This window comes from Acomys russatus, chromosome 1 (genome assembly GCF_903995435.1).
Source record: "Acomys russatus chromosome 1, mAcoRus1.1, whole genome shotgun sequence".
In the NCBI taxonomy this organism is placed as follows: Eukaryota; Metazoa; Chordata; class Mammalia; order Rodentia; family Muridae; genus Acomys; species Acomys russatus.
The window spans coordinates 108038684-108059880 of NC_067137.1; the positions used below are offsets into that span (position 1 = coordinate 108038684).

General features: G+C 46.1%; 1 protein-coding gene across 10 annotated transcripts in view; it reads right to left on the reverse strand.

Annotated features, from left to right (window-relative positions):
* Positions 1-21197, reverse strand: part of Foxn3 (forkhead box N3) — a 380871-nt gene that overhangs the window by 214237 nt on the left and 145437 nt on the right. The window contains exon 1 of one of the 10 annotated variants that reach the window (XM_051150391.1): positions 18150-18170. The exons of the other annotated variants lie outside the window; for them this stretch is intronic. The gene's annotated coding sequence lies outside the window, so the exon portion shown is untranslated. Of the gene's footprint in view, positions 1-18149; positions 18171-21197 lie in introns of those variants that run through there. 10 annotated transcript variants of the gene reach the window in all.

The following is a 21197-nucleotide window of genomic DNA, read 5'->3' on the forward strand; positions in this document are numbered from 1 at the left end:
AAAGGAAAACAAAAAACAAAACTCATCTTACTCAAAGGGACCAGTTTTCACACACACACAGAGACACACTAACATCCCCAATGAAGAGCCTCAATTTCAGTGAATTTCAAAGAAATACACATTATAGCAACTGTGATATCTCATTTCATCTGTCTGATTGACTCACATATAAAAGTAAAAACAGATAGGGAAGCAGAGATACAGGCATCTCTGTGAGTTCGAGGTCAGCCTGGTCTACAAAGCGAGTCCAGGACAGGCAAGGCTACACAAAGAAACCCTGTTATGAAAAACCAAAAAATAAAAATAAAAAAGGAAAGATGGATGTTGATGGGAAGGTGGCCTCAGACAACTACAGGATGGGTCTGCCTTAAAAAAATTAAAAATGTATTCGTTGAGCCCTGCCATTGATCCTAGATTGCCAGCTGATAGGGATTTATCCTGGCTACTTCCACTCCATCCAACTCCCTGATCCCTGAGTCAGGAAATTCCAAAAAAGCAGGAGACCTGCTGGACTCAGGGATATGTGTGCAGCGTTTGGTCAGAAGGTTTCAAGCACACACACCAGCTGAGACGAACTGAAGGCTCCCGTGGTGAATCTGAGAGTGTTTTCAGGGACAATGTCTAAAATCATAAAAAGGCAGAAATTGTGGAAACAGGCCGCTGGAGACGTATATTGAACCATAAGCTGGCCCAGCCCTGTGGCCCCTTTGCTCCCTGGTACTCACGTTTTTCTGATAGTTTTATCTGTTTCTAAAGGCTTTCCCTCTCCAGAGTCACCTTCATGTTCTCATACACTATGTAAAACAATTTACAAACAAGTTCGTAGTGTTACAAGTTGAGGGGAGTATATAAGTCAGTGAGCTTTTCACAAAATGAAAGCATTTCGTGAGCTTTTGAAGGGGGGGGGCAATGAAATGGCCCCATTGTAAAAAGTCAGCCCTGGGGCAGCCAATGGAATTGCTACATATTCTTTTTTTTTTTTTTTAATATTTTATTTAAATTTTAGTTTATGCGCATTGCTGTTAGGGTATCAGATCTTAGAGTTACAGACAGTTGTGAGCTGCTATGTGGGTGCTGGGAATTGAACCCGGGTCCTTTGGAAGAACAGACGGTGCTCTTAACCACTGAGCCATCTCTCCAGCCCCGGAATTGCTACATATTCTAAACCCTAATTTCAGAGGTAGAAATTCTGTCTGGCCTCCGGGAAGGAGCTCAGGTTAAGCCTTTTGAGTAGCAAACTTTCTCTGCAAAGATACAAGAATTCCAAACACTTGTGCATTCATTGGGGAAGGCAACATCTACTTGCAGGATTCGTCTATAATTCTGTGATGGTTGTTGTTGGCTGTCATGAGAGATGAGATTTGTTACCTCCCTTGACCCCTCCCAAACCTAGGGAACTCTGTATCAACTGAAGTACACCAAAGAGGTAGGGCAGTGGCTTGTCCTGGCCTCCTGGGGACACTGCCGACAGCTGAGAGCTTGCCCTACAGGAGACTGCCAATCTTGAGTGTCTGGACCACACCTCTTTGTGGACATGAGGATGTATAAACCACCACAAACAATCATTGTTCCTAGGAGCAATGGTTAGACGCCCGCAAGCTCTGGTGACAATATTTCCATCAACTCGTGACCTCAGTTGTGTTCCTATTTAAAGAAACGGTGATATCGTCTAGATGCGTGTTGATTAGCACCAAGCTCCACGCTAAGGACTCCATGAAGGCATATCTGAAAGAAGCTTAGTCAGCACTTTCTCCACGACAGCCGCATCTCAGCCAACTTGCCCTCAGAAGCACAGCACTTTAGCTCCTGTTGGGCACCATTTTAAACAGCAAAGTCACCAAATAAAAGTACAAAAGGGCAAAAACTGTGACACTAGATAGACCACAAAAGGGACACTGTTTGAATGTCACTGCCTTCATCTTCAGCTAAGGACAGGTACACACTGCCCTGCATGTATCTAAGAATGACCATGAAAACACCCAACTTTTAATTTGAGGGTGACAAACACTTTTTGACAAGAGGGCAAAGTCACAAGCAGAGACCCTGTTAATGAGAACTGAGCGTCTCCAACAAAGGCTTATATAGCAACTAGCAGGCGCCAGATAGTATCCTAAGATTTGTATGCTTGGAACAGGAAAGGTACTTCTAGGTTCCTGTGTGGAAGTGCAGTCCCAGCTGGTGATGCTGTCTTGGGGGTAGGTGGTGGAAACTTTAGGAACTGGGATACACCCACTGGGACTATGCCTTTGAGAAGTATCTTGTCTCTTTCCTCTTTCCTGTCTCTCTTGTTTTTGTTTTTGTTTTTGTTTTTTGAGACAGGGTTTCTCTGTGTAACAGCTCTGGCTGGCTGTCCGAGACTCACCCTGTAGTCCAGGCTGGTCTTGAATTCATAAAGCTCCACCTGCCTCTGCCTCGAGTGCTGGGATTAAAGGCATGCGCCACCACGCCCAGCTTCCCCCTTAGGCTTTCATGGCTCCTTTGCTTTTCTCTCTGGTGAGCACATGGTCTCAGTAGCCATCACCAAGGTACAAGAGAAAGCAAATCTTCTCTCTACCACAGTCTCTCTAAAAGAAAGCAAAAGTGCTGGAGAGAGTGCTCAGAGGTTGAGAGCACTGACTGCTCTTCCAGAGGTCCTGAGTTCAATTCCCAGCAACCACATGGTGGCTCACAACCATCTATAGTGTGATCTGGTGTCCTCTTCTGGCATGCAGGTGTACATGCAGGCAGAGAGAACACTGTATACATAATAACAAATAAATATTTTTTTTAAAAAAGAAAGCAAAAAAACACTAAACTAGGTAAAATTTCTGGAAATGGCACCTAGCTTAAAATATTACCAAACCTTATTTCTCCACTGGACAAGTCCCTCCCACAGATTAGTGACTTCCTCAAATTGCCTCAACATCCCAATCTGCCGGCTCTACAGGATGGTGAAGTTAACTAAAACTTACTACTGTCTTAACCCCTCCCCCTGCTACCTCTGTGTGTGTCTGTGTGTGCTGGGGGGTAGGGTGCACATGCGTGTGTGGAGGCCAATTGACAGTCTGTTCCTTTTTTTTTTTTTTTTTTTCTATGTTTTTCAACTCAGGGTTTCTTTGTGTATCCATAGCTATCCTGGATTCGTAGACCAGGCTGGCCTTGAACTAAGAGAACCACCTGCCCTTGCCTCCTGAACTCTGGGATTAAAGGTGTGGCAGCCTTAAAATGGACCTCTCAGTAGCCTGTCAAGTAGGCTAGACTGGCTGTCCACCAAGCCCCAGGGATCTTCCTGTCTCTGTCACCCCAGCATTGGGATAGGAATTGCAAGTAGGTGCCACCACACCTGGCTTTCAAAGGGGCAGCACATGTGGGTGGGGGTTGTTGGAGGATAAAATCCAAATCATCTTGAATGAGCCATCTTCTTAGCTACTGTATGCCTTTCAGATCTTTTCTCTTTGTGGTGCTGGGACTTGCACTCAGAGACTGATGGACACCAGGCAAGTGTTCTACCACTGAGCCACACCACAACCTTCCCTGTACTTCTAATCTTGTGACTCAGTGCAAGTGAAAGGTGCTCATAAACTATGAGGCGTGACAGCATGTGTGTGCACCATCTCAGCAGGGGGAGGCTGGCAACAGGCTGCCTCTGTGAGTCTATTCAAGAGCACCTCATACCTCTGTTCTTAAAGCCATGTGACTGTGACTGGTTTCAAAGACCTGGCCTCCAAACAACCAGGCACCCCTTTTAAGTTGACATTCCTTCCAAAGTCATAGAGTGTCTTTCTTACGTGTCTCACATAGGACTGGGCCGGCTATCCAACAGTATGGATGCCAGTGCTCATGGCAACCACGAGTGCCCAGTGCTCAGAGCAAATGTCAGACAGTGTTCAGAACAGGGGTCTAGGCACTTGGCTGGCAGGGGCCACTCAACGACCAAGGTGTGCGTGTCACAGTGTTCTGAAGTCAGGATGGAGCACCAGGCTGGAAGTGAGTGAACATCAGAGCTCATGCAGGCTGTTCAGGCCAAGTTCAAAGAGAAAGATGCAGTTCTGATATCTGACTCAAAAATCCTGCCTACCACTGGCATACCCAGGCAAGGCTTGCACACATACCAACCTTGCGGGCATTATCTCCAATGGCACAGAAAGGAGGCAGCCTCACTGGTTCAGTTTCTCTCATCAATATGTGCTGGGGAAGAAGTCGTGACCACTGCTGATCTCTCTGGACCCTGTGTTGCCTGGGAGATCTCCTCTCTCTCTCTCTCTCTCTCTCTCTCTCTCTCTCTCTCTCTCTCTCTCTCTCTCTCTGTGTGTGTGTGTGTGTGTGTGTGTCTGTCTCTCTCTCTGTGTCTCTGTGTGTGTGTCTCTCTCTGTCTCTCTCTCTCTCTCTCGTGTGTGTGTGTGTGTGTGTGTGTGTGTGTGTGTGTGTGTGTGTGTGCATATGTATGTGTATGTGTATATATGTGTGTGTGTATATATGTGTGTATATGTGTATGTATGTTTGTGTATGTGTGTGTTGTTGGCTATCCTCAGACACTCTGATCCTGACCCTTTAGCATAAGGTCTCTAACTGATTCCTGAAGTCACCAGTTCAGGCTGGCAGAGCAAGGAGCCCTGGGACTGGATCTGCCTCTGCCGTCCTGGCACTGGGATCACGGATATGCATCGCCACACCCTATGTTTTACAACAGTGCTGGAAATCTAAACTCAGGGATTCATGCTTTCAAGCACTTTATGACCTGACAAATCTATCTCCTCAGCTCCTTGGCTGCGATCTCCAAAGGTCTTCTGGTCAATCCCTTTGTAGGAACAAAACAGATCCAATTGGCTCTGCCAATCTAACCCAGTAGCTGTGCTGTGGCCCAAGGTTCTTTATCCAGACCACTGTAATATTCAGACTTGGTACAATACGTTCCCCTCCTCCCCCCAACTCCAACCACAACCCCCACATAAAATCTGTCTTAGAGGTGAGAACCCAGTTCAGCTGCTTCAAAACACTCTCCAGTTTACTCTGCTTTTAAAGAACCCAACCACCACACCAAACACAAAGGGACTACCACACAGTAGTTGCTGAAGAAATACACGTGCGCAGAGAGAGAGAGAGAGAGAGAGAGAGAGAGAGAGAGAGAGACTCTTTTTACCCATTTCTCTGGCAGATACCACCAAAACATTTTTTTTAATTTCCCCTCATCATCTCTTTGAGTCTTCAAGTATATAAGCCCCCTGCCCCCCCCCACCAGAAATGTGAGAGTCCCTGGCCTAGCACAAGGCAAGAAAAGCAAGGTTGCAAGGAAACACAAAAGCCAGCCCAGACCTGAAGGGGAACAGGCGGCCCCCTACGACAAGGCAGCCAACTGCCAAGCTGTCATTTTGCTCGGCGGCTGAACAGAAGGCTCGAGTAATGACAACCACAAAACTCATTTAAAGTCTGAAAAGGTGACTAATGAGCTCATTCATGGTGGCTATAAATTATTCACTACAACACTGATCCCACTCAAGACAAACAGTAAAGTAAACTTTAAACACAGACCCGGCCGGCCTTCCGACTCGCGGCACGTTGTGTCTGCAAGGCTTCTCACAATGACAAGGACACTTGTCCTCGTTGTCTATTGTCACATTAGTCTTCTATTTACTTTTTTTTTTTTTTTTTTTTTTTTTTTTTGGTACTGCCTTTAATCAAGTTAAGCAGACACAGCTGTTACACTTTTCTTTCTCTGCTGTTTTTTTTTTTTCATTAGTTATTACGAGCAATCATGAAAGCCCTAAAAATAACGGCAAATTATATTCTCTAGCAATTGAAGGCTGACCTTAAAATGAAGCCCAGGTCTTCAGAAAGAATATTCATACGCACATGTTGGATAAGTGACAGCCCCGCACAAAGGCAGAACTTGAGTGCCTGCCCCACTCTTGGAGAGCTTTGCAGCTCACTTCTAAACTCCCTTCGGTCCTGGAGCCAAAGGGTTGCCTCAGAGCCCGCCGATACCGCGGCTCCTGCTTCCGGTGGCCAGGTTTGGGTTAAGATTTTCACGAAGACATTATCACCTTAAACAAATAGAAGAAATGTCTGCCGGCTTTTTCCAGCACTGACAAATGGCAGGTTCCTTGAAAACGTACCACGCTGCTGCAGATTGCTTTCAGTTTCCTGTCTAACATTAAATACAGAATTGTCGCTCTTTCTGGTTTTGCAAACCTGTTTTCTGCTGCTATTGCTACTAAAAACATGATGACTGTGGTTCGGGAGTCCCCTTTTTCCTTTCTTTCTTTCTTTTATCCTACTATCATCTTCAGGACACTGTAAGAGTTAAGAGTTCCAAATTTGTTTCATAGACTTATTTTTTAAGTCCCCAAACAAATACTTAACATTAGAGCTTGGTCAGATCTCTCTGAACGTTATGTATTTTTCAACGGCTTTGAATCCTTTGAAAAGGAGCCACAGTAAAGACTCATACTCAAATACTGACAGATGGAGGCCCTAACCAGGCAAAAGTGAAAGCAGAGAAGTTAGAAGCTGCTGAGTGCTGGCCCACTGGGGCGTGAGTGGAAGCAGAGGCAGACGTGTGCACACTTTACTCTGGGCCTTGGCTATACTGTCTCCATTTAAGGCAAATCTTTCACATTTTCAGTTTCTTGCATGAACTAAGTGAAAGCTTTGTCCACTGTTTCTGTGAGAAAGGGCTGCCCTGCAATATGGTATTGATGGCAGAGTCCACTGTCACCTACCAACAGTGATCTGTGGACCTCATCGTGTTTGTCATAGTTTTTTATTCACATTTCTGGGTCTAGCAAGGATTATTAACTTTAAGGCCTCTCCACTGGGAGAGTCCTGGGAGTTGCTTTTGGGTCTCTTTTCTTTTTGGTCAATTTTACTTCTTAGAAAAGCTTTTTGTTGTTGTTTTAGTTTGATTTTTTTGTTTGTTTGGTTTTGAGACTGTGTCTCACTATGTTGACCAGTAGATCAGGCTGGCCTCGAACTCACAAAGATCTACCTGCCTGCTGGGACTAAAGATGTGTGCTGCCAGCTAGCCAGCCCCCCATCCCTTTCTCTCTCTCTCTCTCTCTCTCTCTCTCTCTCTCTCTCTCTCTCTCTCTCTCTCTCTCTCTCTCATACACACACACACATACACACACACCTTCTTAGAGCAGTTATAATTGTATATTAAAATTATATACTAGAAGTTCTGTCCCCACATGTCTGCTATGATATTAGGTTGTTGTTGTTTTGGAATGCCTCCACAAGATCTGGCTGCAGACAAGCTTGTATGGCACTTTCTTTCTCTCTTTCTTTTTTTAAGATTTATTTATTTATTATTATGTATACAGTACTCTGCCTGCAAGTACACCTGCAGGCCAGAAGAGGGCATCAGGTCACATTATAGATGGTTGTGAGCCACCATGTGGTTGCTGGGAATTGAACTCAGGACCTCTGGAGGAGCAGTCAGTGCCCTTAACCTCTGAGCCATCTCTCCAGCCCCTTTCATTCTTATGAACGATTGGTTTTCTTTCATTACATTTATTAATTTAGGCATATACACACATACGCCATGTGAGAACATGTGTGGAGGCCTGAGGGCAATGTGCATGAGTTGGTTTTCTTCTAGTATGCGGGGTCCCATTGAGCAAATTCAGTTCATGGCAGTTGACACCAAGTATCTTTACTAGATGAGCTATCTTTTTGTTTTGTTTTGTTTTTTTGAGACAGGGTTTCTCTGTATAAACTCCTGGCTCTCCTGGTCTGGCTTTGTAGAGCAGGCTGGCTTCGAACTCACAGCAATCCGCCTGCCTCTGCCCTCCGAGTGCTGGGATTAAAGGCATGTGCCACCACACGTGGTTTAGATGAGCTATCTTCTTAACCAATGGTGTAAGGTTTTGAAAATCTAACATCACAATGCAAAAATCCAGGTCCAACCAAATAAGTGGAAAAGTCTGAAACAGATCAACTGCTCCACAGCTTTCCCCTTGACTTCGCTTCTGTGCAGAACGGTGTGGACAAAACACTACTTTGAAAGTGAGCCTCACATTCCGTCCCTCCTGGCAGCGAGTCTGACAAAACACAGTACACCTCTCTCATTATTGGTGAGAACCTGGCATGTCCGCGGCTGTCTAAATAGCACCCTACTCCTAGTTTCCCAGGGATGAACCATGAGTGATGCCAGTTTTGCTTGAGGACATTCAGTGCTTCAGAACAACAGCAGTCACAACAATGGGCAGCAAGTCGTCAAGGACACCATCCAAGGGATCTCAGAGCACACACGCCATAGCGCTCTCTCCTACACAGTGCTCTGCTGTTCTCCAGGCCAGGCACCGTGCCAGTAGCCCTCCCTGCATTTATTTCATTGTTTTTCTTTTCTGAGACTGGGTTTCTCTATGTATTCTTGGCTGTCCTGGACTCACTTTGTAGACCAGGCTGGCCTTGAACTCATGTAGATCTGCCTGCCTCTGCCTCTAGTGCTGGGATTAAAGGTGTGGGCCATCGCGCCTTGCTATTTCATCTTTTACTATCCATTTCACAAGGAAGGTACTGTCATCCTCATGAGCAGAGGACACCAAGGGTAAACAAAAATCAAGTGACTTGTACATAGGGGTAAGAGGAAAAGTTAAGACCCTGGACTAGAGAGATGGCTCAGTAGTTTAGAGCCCTGGCTGCTCTTCCAGAGGACCAGAGAGTTTAAATCCCAGCAACCACATGACAGAAACAACCATCTTTAATTTCAGTTCTAAGGGATCCAATGCTTCCTTCTAGCCTCTGCGGACACTGCAGTCAGGTGGTGCACAGAGACACATGCAGACAGTATAGATACAATACAAATAAATGCGGATCCATGTGAGAAGCTTGGTCCCCAGTGTGGTGTGATGTGAGCTGATGGGAACCTAGGGACAGGGCTTCATGAGAAATCCTTAGGTCACTGGGGCTCTTACCCTTGGCAAGGGATTGAAACAATCTAATGAACCATGGGTTACCTGTGGAATCCTAGTGTTTAGGAGGTTGAGGCAGGAGAATTGCCTTGAGTCTGAGTGACTATAGAGTGAGACTGTACACACACACACACACACCACAACATACACACTCACATACAAACACACACACACAACACACACACTCACACAACACACACACTCACACAACACACACACTCACATACAAACACACACACACACACACACATGCACATACACACCACCCCAAAATAAAAACATTGACTAATGTTAAAAGAAAATGAAATTTACAAGGTAAACCCCGGGCAAGAATTCCCTAATAGTGTCACATAAGGCCCTAATTAATGAAGCAACGGAGTCCCTGGAAAGGGAAATGACTTAGAATGCGCATCTGTAGCTGCTTCTCCCTTCCCCAAGCCCTGTGAGTGGTCCCAGACCTCCTATCTTCAACTACAAAGGCTCTGAGATAGCTAAGAATGGACCATCCAGAGACAAGACTAAATACAGGAGCCAACAGCCCCTGTGGTTTGGAGTCTGAGGTGGCTTTTCTGTTGCTTGTGACCAAAAGACTCTTTACAGACACCCGTATAGAGTTAGTGATCAATGGCGCTCCGTTTCTTACACAGAGAAATGTGTAATACAGTAAAACTTTTTAACAGAATAAAATAGAAAAATGACATTTTGACAGGTTTAGTGACAAGACTTGATAAGATTTAAATGACTTAAGAGAAAAGACCCAACTTGCAAACTATTACCAAGCACTTTTAAAGGTCTGCTCCAGTGAGTGAGTGTAGCCATGTTCATGGAGTGCTGCTGAGAGATGGGGAATTATGAATGGGAGATTAGCTGTAGGGATTCTATGGCTAACAGAAACCAGAGGCAAGCATGACCCCTCACTGAGGTCCTAGAGCTTAACTGGAAGGGTGCTCATTCCTGACTGGTGAGGCGAGGTAAGGACACACTTTCTCAACCTGGTATCTCAAAGCATGGCCTAAGGCTAGTGGGTCAAGAAGAGATGAGGACGGCTATAATGGCTCAGTTTATTGAGTAGTTACGATGTGACAGACACTAAGCTACACATTTTACCTGGTTATGTCATAGAAAGATGAGAGTCACTATACCAAAAAAGAGTTAGGTCTGCACCTTGAGTCTGTCTCCAGAGTTTGATTCCTGGGATTCTGTTTGGGCTCCGTCATCACTCTTCCCCTCCCCGCAGGTCCCGATTCCCCCATATTTATTTATTTATTTTTGGTTTTCAAGACAGGGTTTCTCTGTGTAGCCTTTGACACCAGGCTGGCCTAAGACTCAGAGATCTGCCTATCTCTGTCTCCCCCGAAAGCTAAGATTAAAAGTCAAAGTTGTGCACTACCACATCCCAGTTTACTCTCTTTCCTTCAAGGTGTCCGTACCTTATGGAGGCTTAGATCTCGGCTCTCCTCCGGAGCTCTGCCAAGAGCTTTTTGAAGTAAGCACAGCTTATGATGAGGGACCTGGGCCTCAAGTCCGGTAGAGCTAGGACTCAACCCAACAGCAGGCTCTCAGGTGTGAGCAGCTTGGCTTACCACCCCTAAGTCAAGAACTTTGAAGGACAACGCTGGGTGTGGTGGCACACGCCTTTAATCCTGGCAATCGGGAGGCAGAGGCAGGCAGATGACGTGAGTTCAAGGCCAGCCGGGTCTACAAAGTGAGTCCAGGACAGAGAAACCCTGTCTTGAAAAACAAAAACAAACAAAAGCAACAACAACAAAAGGACCAGCCTTCTCTGACTAAGGGGTGCTTCCTGGGAGCAGTACCCAGAGGACTTGGGGATAACGGGAACTCTCAAACCCACCACATACAACTGTGGAGTTACTGCTTCAGTTTTACTTTGATCAGAAGGTTTAGCCTATGCACAGGTCCTATTTTCCCTTTCACGGGCTCTCTATTCTGGAATTATTGTGGGTTACAGCAAGACAGACACTATAGGGACAATATATGCACAGGTTCAGGCCACAGTGGGGGCCGAACAAGGAAGAATTAGGTAAGAGGACCAGTATTGTGGGCATGCAGAAAGGGAAACCTTCAATGCCACTCTGGCTCTGGCTTCCCCTTTCCTTGGCCCTGCCCCTCCCGGATGCTCACTCCAGCAGCCCAGGCCTGCTTTCTTTAGGGATCTCTGCACTTCCCTGGCTTGCTGGGCTCTTTGGCCCCTCACTCTTCCACTCCAAATAGCAACTATACCTCCCCACCAATTCAAAGCACCGCCCCTGCTATTCTGGGTGATCTGCCCTCTCAGCAGACCCTGCCCTGACTTCCCCCCTCCCCCTCTCCCCCCCCCCCCCCCCCATCACTCACTTTGTTTCAAATGTTAACATGGAAAGGTGGCTTGTGACTTACCTCCCTAGAACGGTGGTCAGTGGTCAGGGAACCCAGTGGCCACCTTGTCTAGGAATTTACTTTTCTGACAACTACAAGTGCTGGAAATCACTTTCTCTCCCTCCTCTTCCTACTTACTTACAATGGGCTATCTTCCTAGTTAAACCTTCAGGTACAGGATGGCGTATAGGTATGCAAAGTGTGGAGGTGGGGGAAATCCACACAGCTCCCAGTCATCCGGGAAAATTAGCATCTCTAAGGGAATAACGAGTCCCCCCCCCCCCTTGAAACCAGAGATGGGGCAGAAGTGAAGAGAGGGTTACACGACAAGGGAGATAGGGGTGGAGAATCCTCCAGACTAAGTACTTTTCCAAACCCTGTCTAGTACAGTGAGGTCACTAAACCTGCTCTTGACATTGAACATAAATGGAGGAACCTGGGAGCGGAAGGCTGTTCCAGTGGCTCTCAGCTTCCCTTCCCAGCTCTTTATATTGTCCAAGCAGTTGGGTTTCTCACTATAGATTTACAGTTAGGCTTTTGGATGTGCTACCGTGAGCCCCTCCCCTCAGCCAATGTCTGCAAAACAGTGCCTTTGCTCTCAGAGTTGGAGTCAGGATGACGAAATGAAGACCGCAGAGTCTCCTCCCCTTCCCCACCACTGGGAAAGCTCAAGAGGTATGGAAGCCACCAGCCAGCACCAGAAATCTTTTTTTTTGTTTTGTTTTGTTTTGTTTCTTCAAGACAGGGTCTCTTTGTGTAGCCTTGGCTTCCTGAACTTGCGTTGTAGACGAGGCTGGCCTCGAACTCACAGATATCCACCTGTCTCTGCCTTCCAAGTGCTGGGATTAAAGTCGTGTGCCACCACGCCCAGCTTAGGACCAGAAATCTTTACAACTACACGAATATATGGCAGGAAGGGCTGATTGGTCTGAAAAGTAATGAAGCCACAAAAAGGCTACATTTCTGTTGTTTGGTTGGGGTTTGTTTTCGTTTTTAGTGGCAGGAGTACAACTAAGGTACTTGAACGCCCTAGGTAAGTGATCTGCCTCTGAGCTATGCATTTGAGGACAGGGTATCCATATATAGATTATGGTGACTTTGAACTCTCAAATCCTCTGCCTTAACCTCCCCACCAGACCCAACAACGTCAACTTTTACCCTCTTTCCTGACACCTTATCTATTTAAAAGGACAAAGCTGGTGATTTGGATGTGGCTCACCAGTGGAGTCCTTGCTTAGCAACCTTGAAGCCCTGGGTTTGTTTCCCCAGCACCCCATAATCTAAGAACAGTGGCACACACCTGGAATCCTAGCGTTCAGGAGGTCTGTTATGCCCAGATCACTGGATCCCAAAGACTACTGGGAGTCCCGAAGCCTTATGCAAAAGCAAGTGGCCTTTATTTCTGCAGAAATCCAGCATGCTGGGATCACCATTTAGATAAAATGGCAATCCCGAGGTGAGGTGGCAGGCTCATTTTAAAGGCATTCAGGGGAATTCCAAGGGAGGGGTTGGTGACCTTTAATGTGATTGGAGCATTCAAACTGAAAAGGCGCGGGCTGACTAGAAAGGTGCAGGCAACCTTAGTCAGTGGTCAAGAGTTAATCATAAGACAAGAGATTTCTAGACAGGAAGTAAACTAACCTTGAGAAACCTTATCTCCCTCAGGCCAGGTGGCTAGGCTGTCCCTGATTGGCTGCCTATTATCTGTGGTATTCCCAGTAACCCCTGAGCTCATTTCTGAAGAAAGGAGGCTCACACCTGCTCCAAGCTAACAAGAAACTGAAGCCTGTCATGGAGTTAGCTAGACTTATTTAACCTGGCCTCCTGAAGTCAAGGCCATCCTTGGCCACTCAAGAAGTTTGAGGAAGGCATTCCAAGGTTACATGGACAATGCCTTTCACCTAGAGCAAAAATAAAGACATAGTCACCGAGGCTGGGGAGCCCCTGCTGGACTGTCAGGGTTTGGGAAAGTCATGTGATTTCCCTGTGGTTTTGTGCTGTTACCTGTAAAGTAGGAATATGATACGATATGATCTACCCAGTGAAACTGCAAGAACTCGGAGGAAGTATGCATCTGAAGTATCTGAAAGGACGCATTCCACACGGTAAATGCAGCCAAGTGCTTTCTATGATCAGGTCAAGAATAAAAATTCTTTGAAGCTGGTAGGTGAGATGGCACAGCCAGTTAAGGTGATTGCCCTGCAATTCTGGTGACCTGAGCTCAAACCTCAGAACACAACAGTAAAAAGACCCACATATGTGCTGTGCCATGCGCACACACACCACTAAAAACAATAATTTGATACATTTTAAAAGCAAAAAATAATTCTAAGTCAAAAGCTGAGAGCTTGCAAAACGGGGTGGAGATGTAGCGCAGAGGTAGAGTGTTTGGCTGGCATACTCTGGGCACTGGGTTCATCCTAGCATCTCCAAAAACAAAACAAATGGCTAACAAGATGGCTAAGTGGTTAAAGGTGTTTGCTACCAAGCCTGACAACCTGAATTTGACCCTGGGACCCACAAAGTGGAAGGGTTAACCAACTCCCCTAAGCTTTCCTCTGACTCACACACATGAGTGCCCCCAACAAACAAACAAACAAATGTTTAAGAATAAAACAAAAGCTGGCAGAATTATTCTTTTGCTTTTTATTCTTCAGTTCCTATCTCCACACAGTAACTGAAGAAAGCCACAAAACCATTTCTCCCTCCCTCCCTTCCTTTCTACTTTATTTTATTTTATTTTTTTTTTAAAGATTTATTTATTTATTATGTATACAATGTTCTGCCTGCATGTAACCTCTGCAGGCCAGAAGAGGGCACCAGATCACATTATAGATGGCTGTGAGCCACCATGTGGTTGCTGGGAATTGAACTCAGGACCTTTGGAAGAGCAGCCAGTGCTCTTAACCTCTGAGCCATCTCTCCAGCCCCTTCCTTTCTACTTTAAAGCATTAAAAATCCACAAAATTTTGCCCCTGAATTCATTAGAATTTCCTGACACTTTTAGCAATTCCCTTAAAGAAAACTGAAATACTTTTCTGGTTTAGGTCCTGGACTCTGAACACACAAAAACAGCTCTGATTCTTGCTGATTGATGGATTTGGATAACAAATGTCCCTGTGATAGGGACATCGTACAAAACGCTAGGCTCTGGAGAATGAGGGCTCCTCTTTGACACTTGCCTCTGACAAGGAACGCTTTTTCTTTTTATTCCTGTGTTTTTTTCTGATACAGGGTCTTACTTGGTAGCCTAGGCTGGTCTGAAATGCATTAGGTAGCCTAGGCTGGCCTTGAACTCACAGCAGTATTTCTGCATCCACCATATGCTGGAATTATAAGCACAGATACCATATCCAGATTTGGCATTTGTTTACTTCATAAAGAAAAGCTGATTGACTATTCTGCAAGATGGCATGGAAGTAACCAGAATGCCACCTTGTAGCCTATATTTTTAAATAAATAAATGTATTTTTAAAATTTATTCATATTACATCTAAATTGTTATCCCATCCCTTGTATCCTCCCATTCCTCCCTCCCTCGCACTTTCCCCCCACTCCCCTCCCCTATGACTGTGACTGAGGGGGACCTCCTCCCCCTGTATATGCTCATAGGGTATCAAGTCTCTTCTTAGTAGCCTGCTATCCTTCCTCTGAGTGCCACCTGGCCTCCCCATCAAGGGGACATGGTCAAATATGGGGCACCAGAGTTCATTATTTTTAAAGTCACCTGTTTCCCTCAAGGATATGAGTAGGCTAATTGTAGTCAGAATAGGGCCACCTCACTCCTGGCCCAAGCAGGAGCCCATGGTAGCATAGTTACTGTATCTATGATTTGTCATGGGGTCCAGATTCAGGGGTGAGACAGGAGGGCCTGGGAGGGAAATATAGATTTTGGATACAACAGAACACCTGTCAGTATAGCAAGATAATTTAACTTTGCTCCTCCACAGTGCAAACACCCAGGATGGACAACAGTTCAGGGCCCCCTGTGCCCAGAATTCACAGGGCCTATGCTGGCTAGGTCCTGTGAACTTGACACAAACTAGAGTCATCTGGGGAAAGCAAGTTACAACTGGGTTTGTCTGGACCAGACTGGCCTGTGGGCATATCTTTCTTTCTTTCTTTCTTTCTTTTAAAGATTTATTTATTTATTACTTGTACAGTATTCTGCCTGCATGTGTGCCTGCAGGCCAGAAGAGGGCACCAGATTTCATTATGGACGGTTGTGAGCCACCATGTGGTTGCTGAATTGAACTCAGGACCTTTGGAAAAACAGACAGTGCTCTTCACCTCTGAGCCGTCTCTCCAGCCCCATGTGGGCATATCTTTATGGGGCTTTTTTTTTTTTTAAACTAATGATTGCTGTATGATGACCAAGGCCATTGTAGCCAGTGCTATCTGAGTTGTGTAAGAAAGCAAGCTGAAGAAACCATGCCAACTAAGCCATGAGAAGCACCCCGTAAGCAGTAAGCAGTGTTTGTCCATGGTGTCTGCTCTAATGCCTGCCTCAGGTCCCACCTTGACTTGCTTCAGTGATGGGCTGTGATGGGGAAGCATAAGCCAAAACCCTTTTCTTTCTCCAAGTTGGTTTGGTCAGCGTTTTATCATAGTGACAGAAAGCAGAGGCACCAGGACAGTGTCTTGCAACAGTTCTCACCTGGCACCAGGCCCACACTCATGGCTGACTGGTTGTCTACTGCATGTTCAGGTGCATAGTCTATTCCATGAAGAACCACAACTTAGCCACCTTGTCCTAACCAGTCAGTCAGTCTTTCCCAGCTATAGGCAGGATTTATACATGAGCTTATACTCTATACTGCAGAGTCTGGCCAGAGTTCAAACTAGCATGACTTTATATGTATGCAGGGCCTAGAGCTTGGGTAGAGGATGTCTTCCTACTCAGTAAGCTGCCCTCTAGTTCACAGTAATCCTCCTGCGTCAGCCTCCCAGATGCTTGGATTACAGGCATGAGGTACCAACGCCCAGCCTTAATGCAGCTTTCTTTATGGCTCACTAACTATGGCTGTACTTTCTTTTTTTTTTTTTTTTTTTTTTTCTGAGACTCCTGGGATGACAAGTGTGTGCCACAGTGCCCGGGGCTGTACTTTCTTATGGGTGACCCAACATCAGGACCAGGGAAGAGGTAGTCCTCTAAAGAATGAGGTCAGTGCCAGGCATGGCGACACACACCTTTAATCACGGACTTGGGAGGCAGAAGCATGTGGATCACTGTGAGTTTGAGGCCAGCCTGGTCTACAAAAACAAGTCTAGGACAGCCAAGGCTACACAGAGAAACCCTGTCTTGAAAAACCAAAAAATGAAAACTAAAAATAAATGATAAAAAATAAAAATAAAAAGTATGAGGTCAGTAAACTCCAATAGGCCAAAATGAGTCCAGTGTCTGTTTTTATCAATAAAAATTTTATTGGAACATAACTATTTCCTAGTTCCCAGCAGAATTGACTGTTTGTGGCAGAGACCATACAGGACACACAGGACAGAGTATTCACTACCTGATCTGTCAGAAAAGATTTGCCATTCCCCAATACCCGCCCCCCCAAGCTAATGGCGGGGGTGGGGGGGTGGGGGTAGGGGGAGTGGGGGGGTGGGGGGGCGGAGGAGGAGGATAACAATGGCAGAAGGAAACTTCTGGGTTCTAATGCCGCATCTCCCGAATCCTCAGCTTTGGGAGCGAGGCCGTGCAAACATATCCATCTTTCTGCTTCCATTTCATTCACAGCATGTGATTAGTTACAGGAGGCAACTGTGTGGTCAATGTTTCACCGGTACCTCAGACTATGCTTGTTGGATGTGTACAAGAACTGGCTGTCTCCTTTCGGGATTGTCAGAGGTCCTCTCTTGAGACAGCAGCATTTTATAGCTCAAGAGGGGCCGGTACTAGCTCTATTATGTACAGTGTTATCTCTGGAGCCCCTGAAACATGCAGTGCATTGAGCCAATCACAGTCCAACATGACACGGGGTTACACTACATGACAGGGGCAATGAGGTTTTTAGCCAAAGCTGAGAACTTCTAGCAAGGTTTCATGTTTTTTTGTTTGTTTGTTTGTTTGTTTATGTTTTTGTTTAGAGACAGGGCCAGGCTGGCCTTGAACTTGCTGTATAGTTGAGGGTGTGCTGGAATCTCTCATTTGCCTTCCTGATGGCTTGCATTACACGTATAAACCATCACATCTAGTTGTTTCCATCGCTGATTTGTTTAACTTTGCTTTCTGAGATGTGACCTCAATATAAGGGCCTGATTGGCACGGAATTCATTATATAGACCTGGCTGGCCTTGAACTCACAGAGATCTGCCTGCCTCTGTTTCTCAGGTGCTGGGACTAGAGGTGTGCACCACCATACCCCGCTGTACCCAGTTCTATGTGGTGCTGAAGTTGAGACCCAGAGCTTCCCACATTCTAGGCAAGCACGTATCAACTGAGCTCCATCCTAAAGGACACAGGGCCAGGTTGGAGCTCAGCGGTAAGATGCTTGCCTAACACAGCCAAATGCTCAGCACGGGAAAGGGCGATGGGTAAAATAGGAATAGTGCTCAGAAGGAAATGAATTTCAGAAAAAGGAAAGTGGTTGTGGGCACAACAAATGCTTAGAGTCAAGAGCACAGAGCAGGGAGAGACACTCAAGCAGGGACAGGGAAGATGGCTGGGGGTGTAAAGTTGGAGTCAGACCGTGAGAGATCTGAAGTCCTTAACCTACAAGTTCGGGTTTAACCTGGTCGATGGGGAACTAAGGAATAATCAAGGGATAGTAGGTAATGATATCATCTGATATCATAATGATATGTTCTTAGGAAGATTAATCTGTTCATAATATATAGGAAGAATCAGAAGAAATCAAAATGTAAAGGAATTGGACTTACAGAACACAGTAGCTGTTATATTGACACCTTCTTCTTCTTCTTCTTCTTCTTCTTCTTCTTCTTCTTCTTCTTCTTCTTCTTCTTTCTTCTTCTTCTTCTTCTTCTTCTTCTTCTTCTTCTTCTTCTTCTTCTTCTTCTTCAGGTGTTTGCAAGATAGGGTTTCTCTATGTAGCTTTGGCTGTTCTGGACTCACTTTTGTAGACCAAGCTGGCCTTGAATTCACAGTGATCCACCTGCCTCTGCCTCCCACCTGCTGGGATTAAAGGTGTGTGCCACCACGCCTGACTTGGGACATTCTTTTAATGATGAAGAGACATGAGTTTTGTCTTCATCTTAAGTTTTCCTGTGTCTCCTAGATGCCTCCTATATGTCTTATATGTTAATGCCTAACAAATAAGTAAAACTAGAGGCCAGCGAGGAAAATACTTCAGATTAAAAGGGAAGCAAAGGCCAGGCCTTCATGTAAGTCCTGGAGATGCGTATAGGAGCTCTGGAGTAGATGCCCTTTGTCAGCACAGGGGCATCGCTGGAGATCATGAAAACATTTGTTCCTCTCCTCCTCCGTAAAAATCCACCACGATCACTGTCCACCCCAGCAAGGTAGCTACACTAGCTTTCTCTGCATGAGGCTTCCAGGAACTGTCTGTCTGTCTGTCCATCTGTCTGTGATGAACATGCTCCCCATCCTCCCTCCCAATCCCTCAGACTCCTGGCTTCCAGCATTGGGCTTCACAGGCACAGGCAGGCTCACTTCTTGGAGTGGGAGTCTGCAGAAGAGCAGAGGTTGAAGACTTGCTTCAGAGTAGATGGCCTACAGTGGGTATCCCAGTGTTGACCACTACAGGTGACCAACTGTGGTTTCTAACTTCTGAGCTCGGGATCAGAAGGGAACCCTGGGATTGGTAGGCACCTATTCCAAAGGCTGTCATGAGCCTTAGCCTGCAAAATGTCCGCAAAGCACTTTAGTACGAGGGGTGGCACCTGTGCAGAATGCTCATGGATGGAGCTATTGTCATTTTGTTTTATTGGGTTACAATGACATCTGGCTGAGTTGCTCAAGGGAAACCAGTCTTCCTGAATTTCCCTAACTTAGTTATCATATACCCAAAACAGAAACTTTTTCCCCATCAGAGTATATCAGCAGATTCCCAGGGGACCAAACTCTAAAGACTACAAGTGCTCAGGGACCAGGATATCAGCGCAGCAGCCTGGCTACGGTTCCATCTCACAGGCCCTGTGGGAGATTTCCTTAGCAAACACAGGAAGGGCAGGCTCTTGAGACCTTGGAGCAGTGAGCTGGCAACCTCCAGGTCCTCAGTTTGCCCTGAGGAGATTTGGGTATCTCCCCACCCTCTCCCCAGTACAGCTACTCAAGGCCCTCCCAACAGGTTTAAGGAGGAACTGGGTCTAGAACTAGGGTTTCACAGCTGTCTTTTCTTCCTAGAATGTCTCTCTTCTGACTTCTTTTTTCACACGTATTTCTTCAGTGTGTGCATGTGGAGTGTGTCCCCACGTGTGCAGGTCAGAGAACAACTTGCTGGGAGTCGGCTCTGTCCTTTTTATCATGTGTGTCTCAGGAATCGAACCCAGATCAGCAAGCCTGGTGGCCAGCACCTTTACCCACTGAACCCTCTCACCGGCCCGAAGAGTCATTTTTCTAATTACAACATCATAATGGTCATCATGGGATACTTGAACACCACAAAGAATGAGGAGGAGAAGGAGCAGAAGGAGGGGGGATGGAGGGGGGCATGAAGGGAACGACCAAAGAGACAGTCACATTCTATTACTCGGAGTCTCAGCATCCGTAGGGATTCAAACGTCCTAGATTTTCTTTGCATTTCACATGGTATCGGACTACAAGCATGCTGCGCGTGCTTCCCTCTACTTCCTGTTGCACAGACTCTGTTTCTATGACAAAACTCTGAGCTCTGAGAGGGCTCAGATTGCACCGGTCTTAATGGTACCATACACTCCCTGCTTATTCTATCCCTACCACATAGTATGTCCTCAGTAAACGGTTATGCAGCTAGCACCAGTTAGTTTTGCAGTGTCATAAGCTATAGTTGATGACTCAGCCTCTCCCTCAGGTGGCTACCTCAGTTAGCTCCAGTTTTCTCTACTGTCAACACACTCAGACTTTAATAGCCATCTTCCCATATATAGGTACCAACACTCCCCTGGACTGAGGGAGAAAGAGGAATTGCCAGGGCATTGAGTAGCCATAGGTGTGATGCTTAGGATTAGCTGTCACATGACACAACCTAAAGTCACTTAGGTAGAGAGTCTCAGTGTGGAACTGCCTGGATCATGGGTATAACTGTGAGAGGCCGTCTCGACTCATTAAAGGAAGTGGATGGTACCATCCCTAGGTTTCGGGCGCTATATAAGAAGAGAGAACGTGAGGTGAGCACAAGCACGTGCCCACGTTTTTATTCTTCTCTGCCCTTGCTTGTGGATGTGACGTGAGAAGCTGACCTGAGTTTCTGCTGCGGTGGCATCCTTGGAGTGATAGACCAGGAACTATGAGCTAAAATAATCACTTTCTTCCTCAAGCTGCTTTGTGCCGGGGTATTTCATCACAGCAACAGAAATGAAACTCAGACAATAAGTAAGGCCTGGAAACTTGATGTCTGGTGGGTCTTTGAAATGTTACCCTCATCCATGTCCTGCACAGGTGATATACCACAGTGGGAAGCCTAGAGCTTTCTATGAGTTTGTCAGTTATGGGGACGATGGTAGAAGTCTTCAGTGAGCATTTCAGTGATGAACTGATGCTGGACTTGACGTTGGCTCTGATATGGAACAATCCCAGGCATACAAAGCGTCTTCGCCAGCCAGCCTCCCTCCGTTCCTTTGTTGCACAATCTTGGGTGACACCTAATATAGCCATGAGGAGAATTATCAACTCCCACCTTCCAAATGCGCTGTGCTAGGAAACACACCCCACGCCCCAGGAGCCTGCTAGGTTCAGCATAGAAAGCCAGCTTTCCCCACAAACAGCAGCCCACACCAAATCTGTGTCTTCCTGGCACCAAGTCTGTTTTG